We start from the raw sequence: 18660 nt of genomic DNA, 5'->3' as shown, positions 1-18660 counted from the left end.
TTCACCCGGACCAAAAAACGTGGTAGACTTCAGTTTTGGATATGGGTAAAAAAACGGACAAGACGCATAAGACGCAAAACGGACTAAACCGGATGATGTGTTTTGACATACAGTTTGCAAAGAATGCACATTAAAGATAAGTAACTACATAAATAATAAGGGTCTAAGAGTATGGTTATCCAGTTCTCATCTTTTTCTATCATATGCACAACACTCCTGTCTGCTCGCAAGCAAGAAAGCATACTGCTCGCCATCCTTGCTAGCATTTCTGAGGGCCCGACTGGTTCATTTTCTGTCTCATACTGCCATGTTGATAATCATAGTCATTATCATCACTGTCACCTTGTTTAGGTTCCTTGTCCTCTATCCCTTTAACAGATTCTATCCCCAAGTCCTCCTCAGGCCCCACTTTCTCATCCTTCTCATCCAATTCCTCCTCAAGAAGAACATGCATAATGCTTCCAGCTAGTGTTGAGAGCGAATATTCATAATGCAAATGCTTACCGCAAATATCGGCACTTCGCAATTTAGTGAATATTTAGAATATAGCGCTATATATTTGTAATCACGAATATTCATTTTTTTTCTTCTCAGTACACATCACAACAATGATGTGTACTGCGTAAAATGAAGAGTGATCATCCCTCCCTGCTTCCAGCTTGTGGTCCAAAGAAGGCTTTAACCCCTTAAGGACCCTTGACGTACGCGTACTTCATGACAACCTGGTACTTAAGGACCGATGGAGTACGCGTACGTCATGGAGAATTCCGGCCCCTGCCATGCGCCGGGTGGGGATCGGATCGGGAGGCCTGCTGAAATTGTTCAGCAGGCATCTCATGCAGGCATCAGACCCCCCCATGTCGGCGTTCGCGGCAAATCAAAAGTGAATTCACACTTGCGATTTGCGCGATTCCGGGTTATTACGGGTCTATAGTGACCCGGTTACCCAGAATATAAGGGGATCGCGGTTGTCTAAGACACCCACGATTCCCCTGAAGGCATAGGAGTGAGGTGGCAGGGGTGCCACCCCACCTATCCCTGCTATTGGTGATCTAGACGCGACCACCAATAGCAGATCAGGGGCGGGGGGGTTAACTTTCGTTTTCCCCGTCCTGCCCACCCACAATAGGCGGGGCAGAACGGGGAACGAAAGGAGACCGGCGCCGAAGAGCCACTTACCGATCTGGGGGGGTGACGGAGGCTGCGGGCGACGGAGATCGGCGGGCGGCGATGACGTGCGGCTGGATCCGACGGAAGCCGGTGAGTTGCCTAGCAACATCTGGAGGGTACAGTTTGAAACCATTATACAGTGGTCTCTAACTGTAGCCCTCCAGATGTTGCAAAACTACAACTCCCAGCATGCCCAGACAGCTGCCTGAGCATGCTGGGAGTTGTAGTTTTGCAACAGCTGGAGGGCTACAGTTTGAGACCATTATATAGTGGTCCCTAAACTGTAGCCCTCCAGATCTTGCAAAACTACAACTCCTAGCATGCCCAAACAACTGTTTGCTGTCTGGGCATGCTGGAATTTGTAGTTTTGCAACAGCTGGAAGACCACAGTTTGGAGATCACATTGCAGTGTTCTCTAAAACTGAAGCCCTCCAGATGTTGCAAAACTGCAAATCCCAGCATGCACAGACAGCAAACATCTGCATGCTGAGAGTTGTAGTTGCGTACCTCCAGCTATTGCATAACTACATCTCCCAGCATGCCCTTCGGCGATCAGTGCATGCTGGGAGTTGTAGTTTTGCAACAGCTGGAGGCACACTGGTTGGAAAATACTGAGTTAGGTAACAGAACCTAACTGAAGATTTTCCAACCAGTGTGCCTCCAGCTGTTGCAAAAGTACAACTCCCAGCATGCACGGTCTGTCAGTACATGCTGGAAGTTGTAATTTTGAAACAGCTTGAGGTTTGCCCCCGCCCCCCAGGGTACATTCACACAGGCAGGTTTACAGTAAGTTTCCTGCTTCAAGTTTGGGCTGCGGCAAATTTTTCGCTGCAGCGCAAACTCCTAGCGGGAAACTCACCGTAACACGCCAGTGCGAATGTACCCTAAAAACACTACACTAACACATAATAAAGAGTAAAACACTACATATACACCCCCTTATACTGTCCCCCCCAATAAAAATGAAAAACGTATTGTATGGCAGTGTTTCCAAAACAAAGCCTCCAGCTGTTGCAAAACAACAACTCCCAGCATTTCCGGACAGCCACTGACTGTCCAGGCATGCTGGGAATTTAGCAACAGCTGGATGCACCCTGTTTGGGAATCACTGGCGTAGAATAACCCTATGGCCACCCCTATGCGTTCCCTAATTTATTCCTCAAATGCGCATGGAGCTCTCTCACTTTGGAGCCCTGTCGTATTTCAAGGAAACAGTTTAGGGCCACATATGGGGTATTTCCGTACTCAGAAGAAATTGCACTACAAATTTTGGGGGACTTTTTCTCCTCTTACCCCTTATGAAAAGGAAAAGTTGGGGGCTACACCAGCTTATTAGTGCAAAAAAATAAAACATTTTACACTAACATGCTGCCCCATACTTTTTATTTTCACAAGCGTTAAAAGGAAAAAAAGACCCCCGAAATTTGTAACGCAATTTCTCCTGAGTACAGAAATACCCCATATGTGAGCGTAAAATGCTCTGCGGGCGCACAACAAGGCTCAGGAGTGAGAGCGCACCATGTACATTTGAGGCCTAAATTGGTGATTTGCACAGGGGTGGACGATTTTACAGCGGTTCTGACATAAACGCAAAAAAATAAATACTCACTGCACCCCTCATTAAATTCTGTGAGGGGTGTAGTTTCCAAAATAGGCTCACATGTGGGGGGGGGTCCACTGTTCTGGCACCACGGGGGGCTTTGTAAACGCACATGGCCTCTGACTTCCATTCCAAACAATTTTTTTCCCAAAAGCTCAATGGCGCTCCTTCTCTTCCGAGCATTGTAGTGCGCCAGCAGAGCGCTTGACGTCCTTACATGGGGAATTTCTATACTCGGAAGAGATGGGGTTTCAAATTTAGCATTTTGGGGCATTTTGTCCTATTACCCCTTGTAAAAATTTTACATTTGAGGGAAAACTAGCATTTTAGTGGAAAAAAAAAAAAATCATTAACACATCCAACTTTCACGAAAAGTCGTCAAACACCTGTGGGGTGTTAAGGCTCTCTGGACCCCTTGTTACGTGCCTTGAGGGGTGTAGTTTTCAAAATAGTATGCCATGTGGGTTTGTTTTTTTTTGCTGTCCTGGAACCATAGTGGCTTCCTAAATGGGACATGCCCCCCAAAAACCATTTCAGCAAATTTTGCTTTTCAAAAGCTAAATGTGACTCCTTCTCTTCTGAGAATTGTAGTTTGCCTGCAAAGCATTTTACGTCCTAACATGGGGTATTTCCATACTCAGAAGAGATGGGGTTACACATTTTGGGGGTCATTTTGTCCTATTATCCCTTGTAAAAATTATAACTTTGAGGGAAAACTAACATTTTAGTGAAAAAAATAAATAATCATTTTCACTTCCAACTTTAACGAAAAGTCTTCAAACACCTGTGGGGTGTTAAGGCTCACTGGACCCCTTGTTACGTGCCTTGAGGGGTGTAGTTTCCAAAATAGTATGCCATGTTGTTGTTTTTTTGCAGTTCTGGCACCATAGGGGCTTCCGAAATGTGACATGCCCCCCAAAAACCATTTCAGAAAAACTCACTCTCCAAAATCCCCAAATCCCCTTCCCTTTTGAGCCCTCTACTGCGCCCGCAGAACACTTGACATACACATATGAGGTATTTTCTTACTCGAGAGAAATTGGGTTACACATTTTAGGAAGATTTCTCTCCTTTTACCCCTTGTAAAAATTCAATAACTGGGTCTAAAAGAACATGCCAGTGTAAAAAATGAAGATTTTGAATTTTCTCCTTCAATTTGCTGCTATTCCTGTGAAACACCTAAAGGGTTTACAAACCTTTTGAATGTAATTTTGAATACTTTGAGGGGTGCCGTTTTTAAAATGGGGTCATTTGTAGGGTATTTCTAATAAGAAGGCCCTTCAAATCCACTTAAAAAAAGAACTGGTCCCTGAAAAATGTAGATTTTGAAAATTGTTTGAAAAATTGGAAAATTGCTGCTGAACTTTGAAGCCCTCTGATGTCTTCCAAAAGTAAAAACATGTCAACTTTATGATGGAAACATAAAGTAGACATATTGTATATGTGAAGCAATATATAATTTATTTGGGATATAAATTTTCCTTATAAGCAGAGAGCTTCAAAGTAAAAAAAATGCTAAATTTTAAATTTTTTCATCAAATTTTGGAATTTTTCACCAAGAAATTATGCAATTATCGACAAAATTTTACCACTAACATAAAGTAGAATATGTCATGAAAAAACAATCTTGGAATCAGAATGAAAGGTAAAAGCATCCCAGAGTTATTAATGCTTAAAGTGACAGTGGTCAGATGTGCAAAAAATGGCCATGTCCTACAGTGAAAATTGGCTGGGTCCTTAATCCCTTAAGGATCGGGGTTTTTTCCGTTTTTGCATTTTCGTTTTTTACTCTTTCAATTTTGCACCTAAAAATCCATATGATTGCTTATTTTTTGCGCCACCGATTCTACTTTGTAATGACGTCAGTCATTTTGCCCAAAAATCTACAGTGAAACGGAAAAAAAATCATTGTGCGACAAAATTGAAAAAAAACGCAGTTTTGTAACTTTTGGGGGCTTCCGTTTCTACGTAGTACATTTTTCGGTAAAAATCACACCTTATCTTTATTCTGTAGGTCCATACGATTAAAATGATACCCTACTTATATAGGTTTGATTTTGTCGTACTTCTGGAAAAAATCATAACTACATGCAGGAAAATTATTACGTTTAAAATTGTCATCTTCTGACCCCTATAAATTTTTTATTTTTCCTTGTATGGGGCGGTATGAGGGCTAATTTTTTGTGCCGTGATCTGAAGTTGTTAACGGTACCATTGCATTTATAGGACTTATTGATCGCTTTTTATTCATTTTTAAATGATATAAAAAGTTACCAAAAATGCACTATTTTGGACTATGGAATTTTTTTGCGCGTACGCCATTGACCGAGCGGTTTAATTAACGATATATTTTTATAATTCGGACATTTCCGCACGCGGTGATACCATATATGATTATTTTTATTTACACTGTGTTTTTTTTTTTTATGGGAAAAGGGGGGTGATTCAAACTTTTAATAGGGGAGGGGTTAAATGATATTCATTCACTTTTTTTCCACTTTTTTTTTGCAGTGTTATAGCTCCCATAGGGACCTATAACACTGCACACACTGATCTTTATCATTGATCACTGGTTTCTCATAGGAAACCAGTGATCGATGATTCTGCCGCTTGACTGCTCATGCCTGGATCTCAGGCAGTGAGCAGTCATTCGGCGATCGGACAGGGAGGAGGCAGGTAGGGACCCTCCCGCTGTCCTGTAAGCTGTTCGGGATGCCGCGATTTCGCCACGGCTATCCCGAACAGCCCACTGAGTTAACCGACACTTTTTACTTTCGCTTTTAGCCGCGTGGCTCAGCTCTGAGCGTGCGGATAAAGGGTTAATAGCGCGGCGCCGCGATCGGTTCTGCACGCTATTAGCGGCCGGTCCCGGCTTCACTATGATGCCGGGCCCGTAGTGATATGATACGGGGTTACCGTGTAACCCCGCGTTATATCACGGGAGCAGGACCAAGGACATACCTGTACGTCCTTGGTCCTTAAGGGGTTAATGGGTTAAAGGGGTACTTCGGTGGAAAACATTTTTTGTTAGGTCTTTATAAGTCAACTGTGCCAGAAAGTTAAACAGATTTGTAAATTACTTCTATTAAAAAATCTTTACCCTTCCTGTACTTTTCAGTACCTGTATGCTACAGAGGAAATTCTTTTCCTTTTGAATTTCTTTTTTGTCTTGTCCACAGTGCTCCCTACTGACACCTCTGTCCGTGTCAGGAACTGTCCAGAGCAACATGGGTTTGCTATGGGGATTTTCTCCTGCTCTGGACAGTTCCTGATACAGACATCAGGTGTCAGCAAAGAGCACTGTGGACAAGACAAAAAAGAAATAAAAAAAGAACAGAATTTCCTCTGTAGCATACAGCTGCTAAAAGTACTGGAAGGGTAAATATTTTTAATAGAAGTAATTTACAAATCTGTTTAACTTTCTGGCACCAGTTCATTAAAAAAAAAAAAGTTTTCCACCGGAGTACCCCTTTAATATTATTTACTGTGTCAGTGTGGAGCGCGAATACCTTGCATATGCGAATATGCAACTATTCGCGAATATCGGCACATCCAGAGGACACTGATCCCTCCTTTCTTTTAGCTTTAGATAAGGTAGGTTAGTTTAGCAGATAGGTTCTAGTGTAGAGTGTATAGTGTTAGTTAGTTGAAAGATATAATCGAATATGCACATTATACGAATTTAATAACGATTTTCGCATGGAAAAAAGTTAATGAACACGGCGAATATGCAAATTTTGGGAACATAGGATGAATATTCGTCCATATATTCGCAAAATATCTCAAGTTCAAATATGGCCCCTGCCGCTCATCACTACTTCCAGCCAGATGTGAACCATCCTCTATCCCTTGCACAAACATCACTGCAAGCATTTGCTTCAGAAAGAATATCAGCGACATAACATCACTAATTCCAATATTGTCCCTGCTGACAAATATTGTTGCCTCTTTGAAAGGCCTGAACATGCAACAGACCTGAGCTCCCATTATCAGCTTGTGGTCGTGTCTTGACCAGCAACCCATCTGTCATTGTCGATTGGTGAACACGGACATCAACTTCATCACAAGTGACATCTGACACCCCCAGTCAGCAGTTGGTGGGTTCCACAGAGACAACCCTCAGTTGGCATGGCCCGGGAGCAGTCCCTGTCCTCCCATTGCCTCTGCACCTATGCTGTTCCCTCCCCACAGAAATATCTTATTCTGTGGGTTCAGCTCCACTATTTAGTGAGGAAGATCTACTAGAGGACAGTCAGCAGCTACTGCCCAGCCAAGAAATGGTGGAGACATCTGCTGCTTCCTCCGCTAGGAAGCTTACACTTTTGAGGAACCTGAGGAGGACGGCAGCAGTAGCAGTCAATCAACTACTCAGTGGTGTGGCAGTTTTCTAACCTAGCCACATGCAAGATGTGTCGGCAGAATGTGAAGCGTGGCCAGGGTCCCAATGTTGGCACCATGGCCCTTTGTGAACATATGCAGCATCACAATAAAGTAGCTTAGGAGAACCATGGCTCCGATGTGGTGGTCCAGCTTGCTGCATCATCAAGTGGCACGTTGCTCCCTATTTCAGCCAGCCAAGGCTCCACCACAGTCAAAGGGAGCTGTGTGTCATAACCATCTTCTGTCGCTCCAGATGCTCCTGCTCCTCCTACTTCGTGTCAGTCATTCCGCCAGCAATCCATCGGCGAAGCCATGTACAAGAGACAAAAGTATGCGCCCAATCATCCAATGGCGCAGAAACTGAATGTGCTCCTGTCCAAGTTGCTGCTGCTGCAGTCCCTACATTTTCAAGTGGTGGACTTGACAGCTTTCAGGGAACTGATGGCATGTGCCGAGCTGAGGTGAAGGGTCTCAAGCCATCATTTCTTTGCGAAGAGGTCAGTACCAGCCCTACACAATTTTGTGGAACAGAAGGTGGGAGAGTCTTTGAGTCTGTCAGTTTGTACCAAAGTGCACGTCAATGCTGACTTGTGGAGCTGTAACTACGGTCAGGGACAATACATGTCTTTTACGGCCCACTGGGTGAATGTGGTTCCTACACAGCCACAACAGCAACGTGAACAGGTCCCACCGCTTCCGCTTCCACACTATCAGGCCGTTGGTCCTGTGACAGTGTGCGACTACGCCTCCTCAACCTCCACCGTGTCCTTAGCCTCCACTACACGGACAAGTCTCAGTGCCCCTCCAGCATACCATGTGTGCAGGGCACATCGGTGTCACACTATTCATTGCATGCTTTGCCTTGCCGAACGGAATCACACAGGGGAGGAACTGCTAAAAGTCATTCATCAAGAAATCGAATCATGGCTTACTAATCGAAAACTGGAAATAGGAACCATGGTGACCGACAACGGGAAGAACATCTTGTCTGTGCTGCGACAAGGAAGCCTGAGACATGCGTCCTGCATGGCACACGTGTTCAATCTTGTTGTCAAGCGGTTCCTGAAGTGTTTCCCCCATCTGCAAGACATCCTAACTATGGGAAGGAAACTTTGCATGCACTTCAGCCACTAGTACACCGCAAAGCACACCCTCCTTGAGCTGCAGCATCAGAACAGTATCCCCCAAAATAGTCTGATTTGCAACGTTTCCACACGTTGGAATTCCATCCTCTATATGTTGGATCGACTATATGAACAGAGAAAAGCCATCACCGATTTATTGATGATCCAAGGAGATAGGGGGACTCCCCTGTGTAACTTCAATGCCGACCAGGCTCAGGCCCTTTGAGGAAGCCACTTTATTAGTCAGTCACCAGGATTACAGGATAAACAACGTCATTCCACTGCTTAATTTACTACAACATCTGTTGGAAACAATGGCTGGTCAGGGCATTGGAGACTTGGCACCCACATCTCATGGCCACATGAGCCCTGTGGGGGGCTGAACTGGAGGAGGAGGAGGGGGAGGGGTAAAGTGATGCACAGTTTAGGTTTTGCGAGATGGGAGTTTTTCTTTAGTCATCTGACTAGAGAGGAGGAGCAGGAGCAGCTAGAGGAGCTAGTGGGTTATGAGGATGGCGAGACAGAGGACCCAGACAAACCGTGGCAGTATGAAGTGGAGATGGAGGCAGGGAGTCCATACGAATCACTTGCACAAATGGCTGTTAGGTGGGAGCCAGGGATGGAGAGCCAGGGATGACTTCTGGCTCTCCAGCTTATTGGACCCTCTCCAGCAGGTAGACCTGGAGCAGGACCTGAACCAGCAGGTGGTGGCATACCTTGACATGACCATGCCAACACTCCTTGAAGATCCGCTGGACTTCTGGGCAGCCAAACTAGATTTGTGGCCACAACTAGCAGAGTTTGCCCTTGAAAAGCTGTCCTGCCTGGCCAGTAGTGTGCCATTAGAGCAGGTGTTTAATGCGGCTGGGGCGATAGTAACCCCACAAAGAAATCGTCTGTCCACGAAAAATGTGGAGAGACTGACCTTTGTGAAGATGAATCAGGCATGGATCAGCCAGGATTTCCACCCACCAATGCCTGATGCATCAGAGTAGATTGACCATGGTGCCACACCAACACTTCACAAACATGGATAGTGCAAAACATATTTAAGGTGCTGCTCCCCAGTTACAGATATTCCGCCTCATCAGACCACAAGTTAGTATTGAGGATATGCATTAGCTAAAACTTAACATTTCTTAGGATAAAATATATGTACCCATTTTTTTTTTTTAAATCAAAGAAAAGGAAAGGTGTGCAAAAAACACCATGTGCCACCTACACCACCAAGTATTGATGTGATGCAAAGACCTCTAAAAGGTGGAAGGGAAAAACGTATGGTCCATTGCAACCAGTGGGGGTAACAACTTCCCCTGTATGGCCCTACTCTCGCATTATTAATTCCCTTCTTGGAAAGTGTTCATCGCCCTAAAAAGGGCAGCCCCACACGGGAACTTCTCCCTATTATCACCTACAAACATTGCCATATCTCAGGGTTTTAGATGGAAATAGGGAGAGTTTCCTGTGTGGGGCCGCCCTTTTTAGGGTGAGTAACACTTGGCAAGAAGGGAATTAATAGGGCGAGATTGGGACCTTACAGGGGAATTTTTTTACCCCCACCTGCTACAATGGACAATACTTTGTTCCCTTCCACCTTTTCGAGTAAAGTGTCACTCGTCCTAAAAAGGGCGGCCCCACAAGGGAACCTCTCCCTATTTCCACCTAAAAACCCTGGGAAATGGCAGTGTTTGCAGGTGGAAATAGGGTGAGGTTCCTGTGTTGGGCCACCCTCTTAGGGCGAGTAACAATTGCCAAGAAGGGAATTAATAATTAGTGATGAGCGGCATAGGCCATATTCGAATTTACAATATTTCGCGAATATATGGACGAATATTCGTCATATATTCGCGAAAATCGCATAATCGTTATATTAGTTTTTTTCGCATATGCGAAAATATATGCGCGTATTCACGAATATTGAGCCCTCCCTTCTTTAACCCCTTGGGGACGGAGCCCATTATGACCCTAAGGACGGGAGCATTTTTTGCAAATCTGACCACTGTCACTTTAAGCATTAATAACTCTGGGATGCTTTTACTTATAAATTTGATTCCGTGATTGTTTTTTCGTGACATATTCTACTTTATGCTAGTGGTAAATTTTCGTTTATACTTGCATCATTTCTTTGTGAAAAATTCAAAAATTTCATGAAAAATTTGAAAATGTTGCATTTTTCTAAATTTGAAGCTCTCTGCTTATAAGGAATATGGATATTCCAAATAAATTATATATTGATTCACATATACAATATGTCTACTTTATATCTGCATCATAAAATTGACATGTTTTTACTTTTGTAAAACATCAGAGGTCTTCAAAGTTCAGCAGCATTTTTCCAATTTTTCGCAAAATTTCCAAAATCGGAATTTTTTAGGGACCAGTTCAGGTTTGAAGTGGATTTGAAGAGTCTTCTGGTTAGAAATTCCCCATAAATGACCCCATTATAAAAACTGCACCCCTCAAAGTATTCAAAATGACATTCAGTAAGTGTTTTAACCCTTTAGGTGTTTCTCAGGAATAGCAGCAAAGTGAAGGAGAAAATTCAAAATCTTCATTTTTTACACTCGCATGTTCTTGTAGACCCAGTTTTTGAATTTTTACAAGGGGTAAAAGGAAAAAAATCCTCTCAAAACTTGTAACCCAATTTCTCTCGAGTAAGGAAATACCTCATATGTGTATATCAGGTGTTCGGCTGGTGCACTAGAGGGCTCAGAAGCGAAGGAGCAACAATGGGATTTAGGAGAGTGAGTTTTTCTGAAATGGTTTTTGGGGGGCATGTCCCATTTAGGAAGCCCCTATGGTGCCAGGACAGCAAAACCCCCCCACATTGCACACTATTATGGAAACTACACCCCTCAAGGAACGTAACAACATGTGACCCCATTTTGGAAACTAGACCCCTCACGGAATGTAATAAGGGGTACAGTGAGCATTTACACCCTACTGGCGTTTGACAGATCTTTGGAACAGTGGGCTGTGCAAACAAAAAAATTAAATTTTTCATTTTCACTGATCACTGTTCCAAAAATCTGTCAGACACTTTTGGGGTGTAAATGCTCACTGTACCCCTTGTTACATTCCGTGAGGGGTGTAGTTTCCAAAATGGGGTCACATGTGGGTATTTATTTTTTTGGGTTTATGTCAGAACCGCTGTAAAATCAGCCACCCCTGCGCAAATCACCAATTTAGGCCTCAAATGTACATAGTGCGCTCTCACGCCTGAGCCTTGTTGTGCGCCTGCAGAGTATTTTACGCCCATATATGGGGTATCTCCGTACTCAGAAGAAATTGCATTACAAATTTTGGGGGTCTTTTTTTCCTTTTACCTCTTGTGAAAATAAAAAGTAAAGGGCAACACCAGCATGTTAGTGTAAAAAAATTTTTTTTACACTAACAGGCTGGTGTAGACCCCAACTTTTCCTTTTCATAAGGGGATAAAAGGAGAAAAAGCCCCCCCACATTTGTAGTGCAATTTCTCCCGAGTACGGAAATACCCCATGTGTGGCCCTAAACTGTTTCCTTGAAATACGACAGGGCTCCGAAGTGAGAGAGCACCATGCGCATTTGAGGACTAAATTAGGGATTGCATAGGGGTGGACATAGGGGTATTCTACGCCAGTGATTCCCAAACAGGGTGCCTCCAGCTGTTGCTAAACTCCCAGCATGCCTGGACAGTCAGTGGCTGTCCGGAAATGCTGGGAGTTGTTGTTTTGCAAGAGCTGGAGGCTCTGTTTTGGAAACACTGCCGTACAATACATTTTTCATTTTTATTGGGGGGGACAGTGTAAGGGGGTGTATATGTAGTGTGTTTTACCCTTTATTAGGTGTTAGTGTAGTGGTAGTGTTTTTAGGGTACATTCACACTGGCGGGTTATGGTGAGTTTCCCGGTAGGAATTTGCGCTGCGGCAAAAAATTTGCTGCAGCTCATACTTGAAGCAGGAAACTTACTGTAAACCCGCCCGTGTGAATGTACCCTGTATGTTCACGTGGGGGGGGGGGGGGGCAAACCTCCAGCTGTTTCAAAACTACAACTCCCAGCATGTGCTTACAGACCGTGCATGCTGGGAGTTGTAGTTTTGCAACAGCTGGAGGCACACTGGTTGGAAAACCTTCAGTTAGGTTCTGTTACCTAACTCAGTATTTTTCAACCAGTGTGCCACCAGCTGTTGCAAAACTACAACTCCCAGCATGTACTGACAGTCCGTGCATGCTGGGAGTTGTAGTTTTGCAACAGCTGGAGGTACACTGGTTGGAAAACCTTCAGTTAGGTTCTGTTACCTAACTCAGTATTTTCCAACCACTGTGCCTCCAGCTGTTGCAAAACTACAATTCCCAGCATGTACTGATCACAGAAGGGCATGCTGGGAGATTTAGTTATGCAACAGCTGGAGGTATGCAACTACAACTCCCAGCATGCCGAGACAGCTGTCTGCTGTGTGGGCATGCTGGAATTTGTAGTTTTGCAACATCTGGAGTGCTACAATTTAGAGACCACTGAACAGTGATCTCCAAACTGTGGACCTCCAGATGTTGCAAAATTACAACTCCCAGCATGCCCAGACAGCAAACAGCTGTGTTGGCATGCTAGGAGTTGTAGTTTTGCAAGATCTAGAGGGCAGTATAGAGATCACTGTGCAATGGTCTCTAAACTGTAGACCTCCAGCTGTTGCAAAACTACAAATTCCAGCATGCCCACACAGCAAACAGCTGTCTGGGCATGCTGGGAGTTGTAGTTTTGCAACATCTGAGACCAATATAGTGGTCTCTAGACTGTAGCCCTCTAGATGTTGCTAGGCAAATCACCGGCTTCCGTCGCATCGAGGGAGCCGTCCTCTCCTGCCGCCCACAGATCTCCGTCACCGCCCGCCGATCGCCGTCGCTCCGCTACATCCGGACGGGTAAGTGGATCTTCGGCGCCGCTCCTCTTCGTTTTCCCCGTTCTGGCCCGCCTATTGTGGGTGGGCAGGACGAGGAAAACAAAAGTAACCCCCCCCCCCCGGCCCCTGATCTGCTATTGGTGGTCGCGTCTAGACCACCAATAGCAGGGATAGGAGGTGTGGCACCCGTGCCACCTCACTCCTATCGCTTCAGGGGGATTGTGGGTGTCTTAGACACCCGCGATCCCCCTTATATTCCGGGTCACCGGGTCACCATAGACCTATAATGACCCGGAATCGGGGCAAATCGCAAGTGTGAATTCACTTGCGATTTGCGCCGATCGCCGACATGGGGGGGCCTAATGACCTCTCTGGGCATTTGCACGGACTGCCTGCAGATAGATATCAGCAGTCACCCCAGTCCGGTCCACACCCGGCGCGCGGTGGGGACCGAAATTCTCACGGGCATATGGATACGCCCTTCGTCCTTAAGTACCAGGACACAAGGGTGTATGCATACGCCCTTCATCCCCAACAGGTTAATGGTATAGGGATAGGGAACTGTGACTAGTGCATTAATTCTGTGATTTTTCTCCCATTGAAACCAATAGGCCCATTGTGGTCTATGGGGATCTCACAGCATTGAAACAGTAAGCTAAGCAGGACTTACAGTGGATGGGAGACCACCATGGGGACAGAGTTTTCCAGTGTTGTGGTTTAACTTTACTTTCCTGGAAACGCTGCTGAGTTGCCCATAGCAACCAACCAGATAGCTTCTTTCATTTTTCACAAGGCCTCTGCAAAATGAAAGAAGCGATCTGATTGGTTGCTATGGGCAACTCAGAAACTTTTCCTGGAAAAGTTTCTGAGTTGCCCATAGCAACCAGATTGCTTCCTTCATTTTTCAGAGGCCTTTTCAAAAACGAAGGAAGCAGTCTGGTTGGTTGCTATGGGCAACTGCACAACTCTTCCTCTACACTGGTTTTGATGAATCTCCCCCATAGAGGGAGATTTATCAAAACCTGTCCAGAGGAAAAGTTTCTGAGTTGCCCATAGCAATCAATCAGATCACTTCTTTCATTTTTCAGAGGCCTCTCCAAAAATGAAGTAAGCAATCTGATCGGTTGCTATGGGCAACTGCACAACTCTTTCTATACATTGGTTTTCCGCATATTCGCGAATATTGAGCCCTCCCTTCTTTAATGGTATAGGGAACTATGACTGGTGCCTTAACTCTGTGATTTTTTTTCCCACTGAAATCAATAGGCCCATTGTGGTCTATAGGGATCTCATGGCATGTAAAACAGTAAGCTAAGCAGGACTGTCTCGGCAGCACAGTGCTTGGGAGACCACCACAGGTTCGAGTCCCGGGGTGGGAGAGAGTGTTACAGTGTTGTGGTTTAACTTTACTTTCCTGGAAAAGTTGCCCATAGCAACCAATCAGATCGCTTCTTTCATTTTTCATAAGGCCTCTGCAAAATGAAAGAAGCGATCTGATTGGTTGCTATGGGCAACTCAGAAACTTTTCCTCTGGACAGGTTTTGATAAATCTCCCTCTATGGGGGAGATTCATCAAAACCAGTGTAGAGGAAGAGTTGTGCACTTGCCCATAGCAACCAATCAGATTGCTTCTTTCATTTTTGAAAAGGCCTCTGAAAAATGAAGGAAGCAATCTGGTTGCTACGGGCAACTCAGAAACTTCTGGGAAAAGCTGCTGAGTTGCCCATAGCAACCAATCAGATCGCTTCTTTCATTTTGCAGAGGCCTTGTGAAAAATGAAAGAAGCAATCTGATTGGTTGCTATGGGCAACTCAGAAACTTTTCCTCTGACAGGTTTTGATTAATCTCCCTCTATGGGGAGATTCATCAAAACCAGTGTAGAGGAAGAGTTGTGCAGTTGCCCATAGCAACCAATCAGATAGCTTCCTTCATTTTTGAAAAGGCCTCTGAAAAATGAAGGAAGCAATCTGGTTGCTATGGGCAACTCAGCTTTTCCAGGAAAGTAAAGTTAAACCACAACACTATAAAACTCTGTCCCACCCCGGGACTCGAACCGATGGTGGTCTCCCATCCACTGTGCTGCCAAGACAGTCCTGCTTATCTTTCTGTTTTACATGCCGTGAGATCCCCATAGAAAACAATTGGCCTGTTGCTTTCAATGGGCAAAAAATTACAGTTAATGCACTACTCACAGTTCCCTATACCATTAAATAAGGGAGGACTCAATATTCGCAAATATGCGCGTATGCGCATATATTTTTGCATATATGCATATAATTTTGCATATGCGATAAAAAAATATTCGTAATTACGAATCTATAGTGCTATATTAGCAATATTCGCGAATAAAATTCGAATTGCGAATATTCACGAGCAACACTAATGCAAGAGTTGGACCTTACAGGGGAAGTTTTTTACCCCCACCGGTTAAAATGAACCATACGTTGTTCCCTTCCACCTTTTAGAGGTCTTTGCATCACATCAATACTTGGTGGTGCAAGTGGCACATGGTGCTTTTTGCACACCTTTCCTTTTGTTTGATTTCAAAAACATCTTGGGTACATATATTTTATTCTAAGAAAATTTTTAAAAGTTAAGTTTTATGTAATGCATATCCTCAATACTCACTTGTGCACACTAACACTTTTACAAAAGAAACCATTTTCTTCTGCCTACCTGCCTCAGCTACTATTCTGATCCTGCCACCCGCCTGATGCCAAACATCTGATGCCAAGTTCTTCTTTTTTGCCCCGCTATGTCACCGGGTCACTTTCAAGACTCCTGATGCGGCTGATGCAACCTCCAGGCTGTCTCATACTGTCACGATATGTTCTCCTCATGCTGATGCCAGCTCCAGGCTGTCTTATTCTGCAACCATATTTTCACTTCATGCTGCTGCCACCTCAAGGCTGTCTCTTTCTGGAACTATATGGTCTCCTCATGCTGCCACCACCTCCAGGCTGTCTCATTCTGCAACGACATGGTCTCCTCATGCTGCCGCCAACTCCAGGCTGTCATTCAGCCACTATACGTTCTCCTCATGCTGCTGCCAACTCCAGGCTGTGTCATTGAGCCTCTATATGGTCTGCTCTTACTGCCGCCAACTCCAGGCTGTGTCTTTCAGCCACTATATGGGCTCCTCATACTACTGCCAACTACAGGCTGTTCATTTAGCCACTATATGGTCTCCTCATGCTTACGCCACCTACAAACTGTGTCACTGTAACGCCATGTGGTCTCCTCATTCTGCTGGCATATTAAATAAAACTTTTTAGGTTCATCTATTTGAAATCTTCAATTTAAATGTAAAAAAATATCTTTAATCTTTTCAATTGTGAGACCCTATGGTCTTTTCAGGCTGTTGCCACGTCCAGGCTGTGTCATTCAGCCACTATATGGTCTTCTCATGCTGCAGTCAACTCCAGGCTGTGTCATTCAGTCACTATATGGTCTCCTCATGCTGCCACCAACTCCAGGCTGTGTCTTTCAGCCATTATATGGTCTACTCTTTCTGTCGCCAACTCCAGGCTGTGTTATTCAGCCACTATATGGTCTCCTCATGCTTCAGCCACCTCCAGGCTGTGTCACTGTACTACCATGTGGTCTCCTCATGCTGCTTGCACATTAAATAAAACTTTTAGGTCCGTCTATTTGAAATCTTCAATTTAAATGTTAAAAAATATCTTTAATATTTTCAATTGTGAGGCCTTATGGTCTCGTCAGGCTGTTGCCATGTCCAGGCTGTGTCACTCAGGCACAATATGGTCTCCTCATGCTGCTGCCACCTTCATGCTGTGTCATTCAGCCACTATATGATTCCCTCATACTGATGCCACCTCCAGGCTCTGTCATTGTGCCGCTCTGCGACAGTGATTCTAATAGTGATGCCTGTAATCCGCATGTCATACTGAATAACAGTATTATTTCACTAACACAGCACACACCCTATGCGTGTTACAGCAAGGCAAAGTGTTCTTCACCCCTAGTGAGGCTCTCTGTAGGTCAAAAATAGCCATTTTTTATACAGATTCACCCCGAATAAATTCAAACCAAACCATTTTTTTCTGAAAAATCGGCGAATTCGTTCATCTCTTGTTCCGGCACTTCTTCAAGACGACATTGTGCCACATCACAGACAGTACCACTACCCTTCTGCTCTGAAAATGTCACCTCCTTGTCACCTGTTTCCCATGTCCTGTCCAAAACTTCATAATTTTCATCAAGGTAGGTATATACACAATCATGTATATATATAGAATACGTATTCCTCAAGGCTGGGCTTGATTATAGTATATTTTATAAAAGCTTGTATATCAAAAATAAATATTAAAGAAATGTGTATATATATATATGTACAATATGTATATGTGAAAAATGAAAAATGATAATAATACAATAGGATTCGGTCTGTATATATTAATTAGTTTTTATTTATAAAAAAAATATATATATAATATAAAAATATTGGTTATTAGCGTGCTGCACCCTCTGCAGGGCCCTTGCTCGGGGCAGTATAGGCAATTTATAAAATAAAGTAAAATAAAATAAAATAATGAGATAACAATTAAAAGAATAGGCCAAAACTACCAACTTGGTACTGGTATCTTCTTAGTACAATAGTGTATCGATATACAGTTAGTATATAATGCAACAAAGTATATAGTTAGTATAAAGCAAAAAAGTTCCTTAGACACTCGTTGGGGATACAGTGGTAGTTTCTGCATCCTTTATGCATGTAGGGAAAACGTTTTCCAAAATTGTAAAATAGTCTTGTGTATTGTAGGTGCACAGCACCACTCACCGCCCTGTTCCTGTGAGGTCCCGATAGCTTGTAGACGGAGCTGGCACAGAAGCACCGGCCCTGGGGAAAAAGGCCTGTCTCGGGGGAACTGTACGTAGCGCTCCGCTGTTCCCGATACTCTGACTGGCACGGCTGGCATCCTGCCTATAGTTGGTGAATGTCAGGGATCTGGAGAGATGTGTAGAAGCTGAAGGGGGATAGGAACTTGCGGGAGTGGCTGCCGGCGTGCTCCTGTATTAGCAGACATGCAGCAGTGGGTCTCAGCTAGCGAACCTCCAGCTGTTGCAAATGGTAAATTTTTCCTGTTGGTGTATGGCCTTAATGATCCAATATTATTAGTACTCGTCTGGCATCCATAAGTCATTATTTTGGTTTTAGAGCTACCCAAATCTTTATTTTTCTTATAATTATTATCAAACTCTCCCTCATTGTCCCCACCACTCAGTATGAACTTCTGATTTCTGATCCATTATGATTCCTTACAATCTAACACCATGCTTACCACCAGTCCTACTAGATCTATTCTTGGCCACTGCTTCCACCTCCACTCACTCTGCAACACACTCTAAAGGCTGACTGTGACATACAGTAACTCCTCCTCATGGCTATTGCTTAACTTCTGCTCAGCGCTAGGAGGGAAAGCGAAGACATAGATGATAGAACTGACCATCTAGACAGAAAATTTCCATTGCACCATGTAACTGAAG

At 44.1% G+C, this 18660-nt stretch overlaps 1 long non-coding RNA gene across 1 annotated transcript in view; it reads right to left on the bottom strand.

Moving 5' to 3' along the window:
* The window catches only part of LOC130362355 (uncharacterized), a 57837-nt gene extending 43934 nt beyond the window's left edge, over positions 1 to 13903 (bottom strand). The window contains exon 1 of the long non-coding RNA XR_008891376.1: positions 13823 to 13903. This is a non-coding gene — a long non-coding RNA (uncharacterized LOC130362355). The remainder of the gene's footprint in view (positions 1 to 13822) is intronic.
* Between the last annotated feature and the right edge of the window lie 4757 nt (positions 13904 to 18660).

The sequence above is a fragment of the Hyla sarda genome, chromosome 3, assembly GCF_029499605.1.
Source record: "Hyla sarda isolate aHylSar1 chromosome 3, aHylSar1.hap1, whole genome shotgun sequence".
Lineage (NCBI taxonomy): Eukaryota > Metazoa > Chordata > Amphibia > Anura > Hylidae > Hyla > Hyla sarda.
Note: the sequence above shows the minus strand (reverse complement) of the source record. Positions and strands in the feature narration are given on the sequence as shown.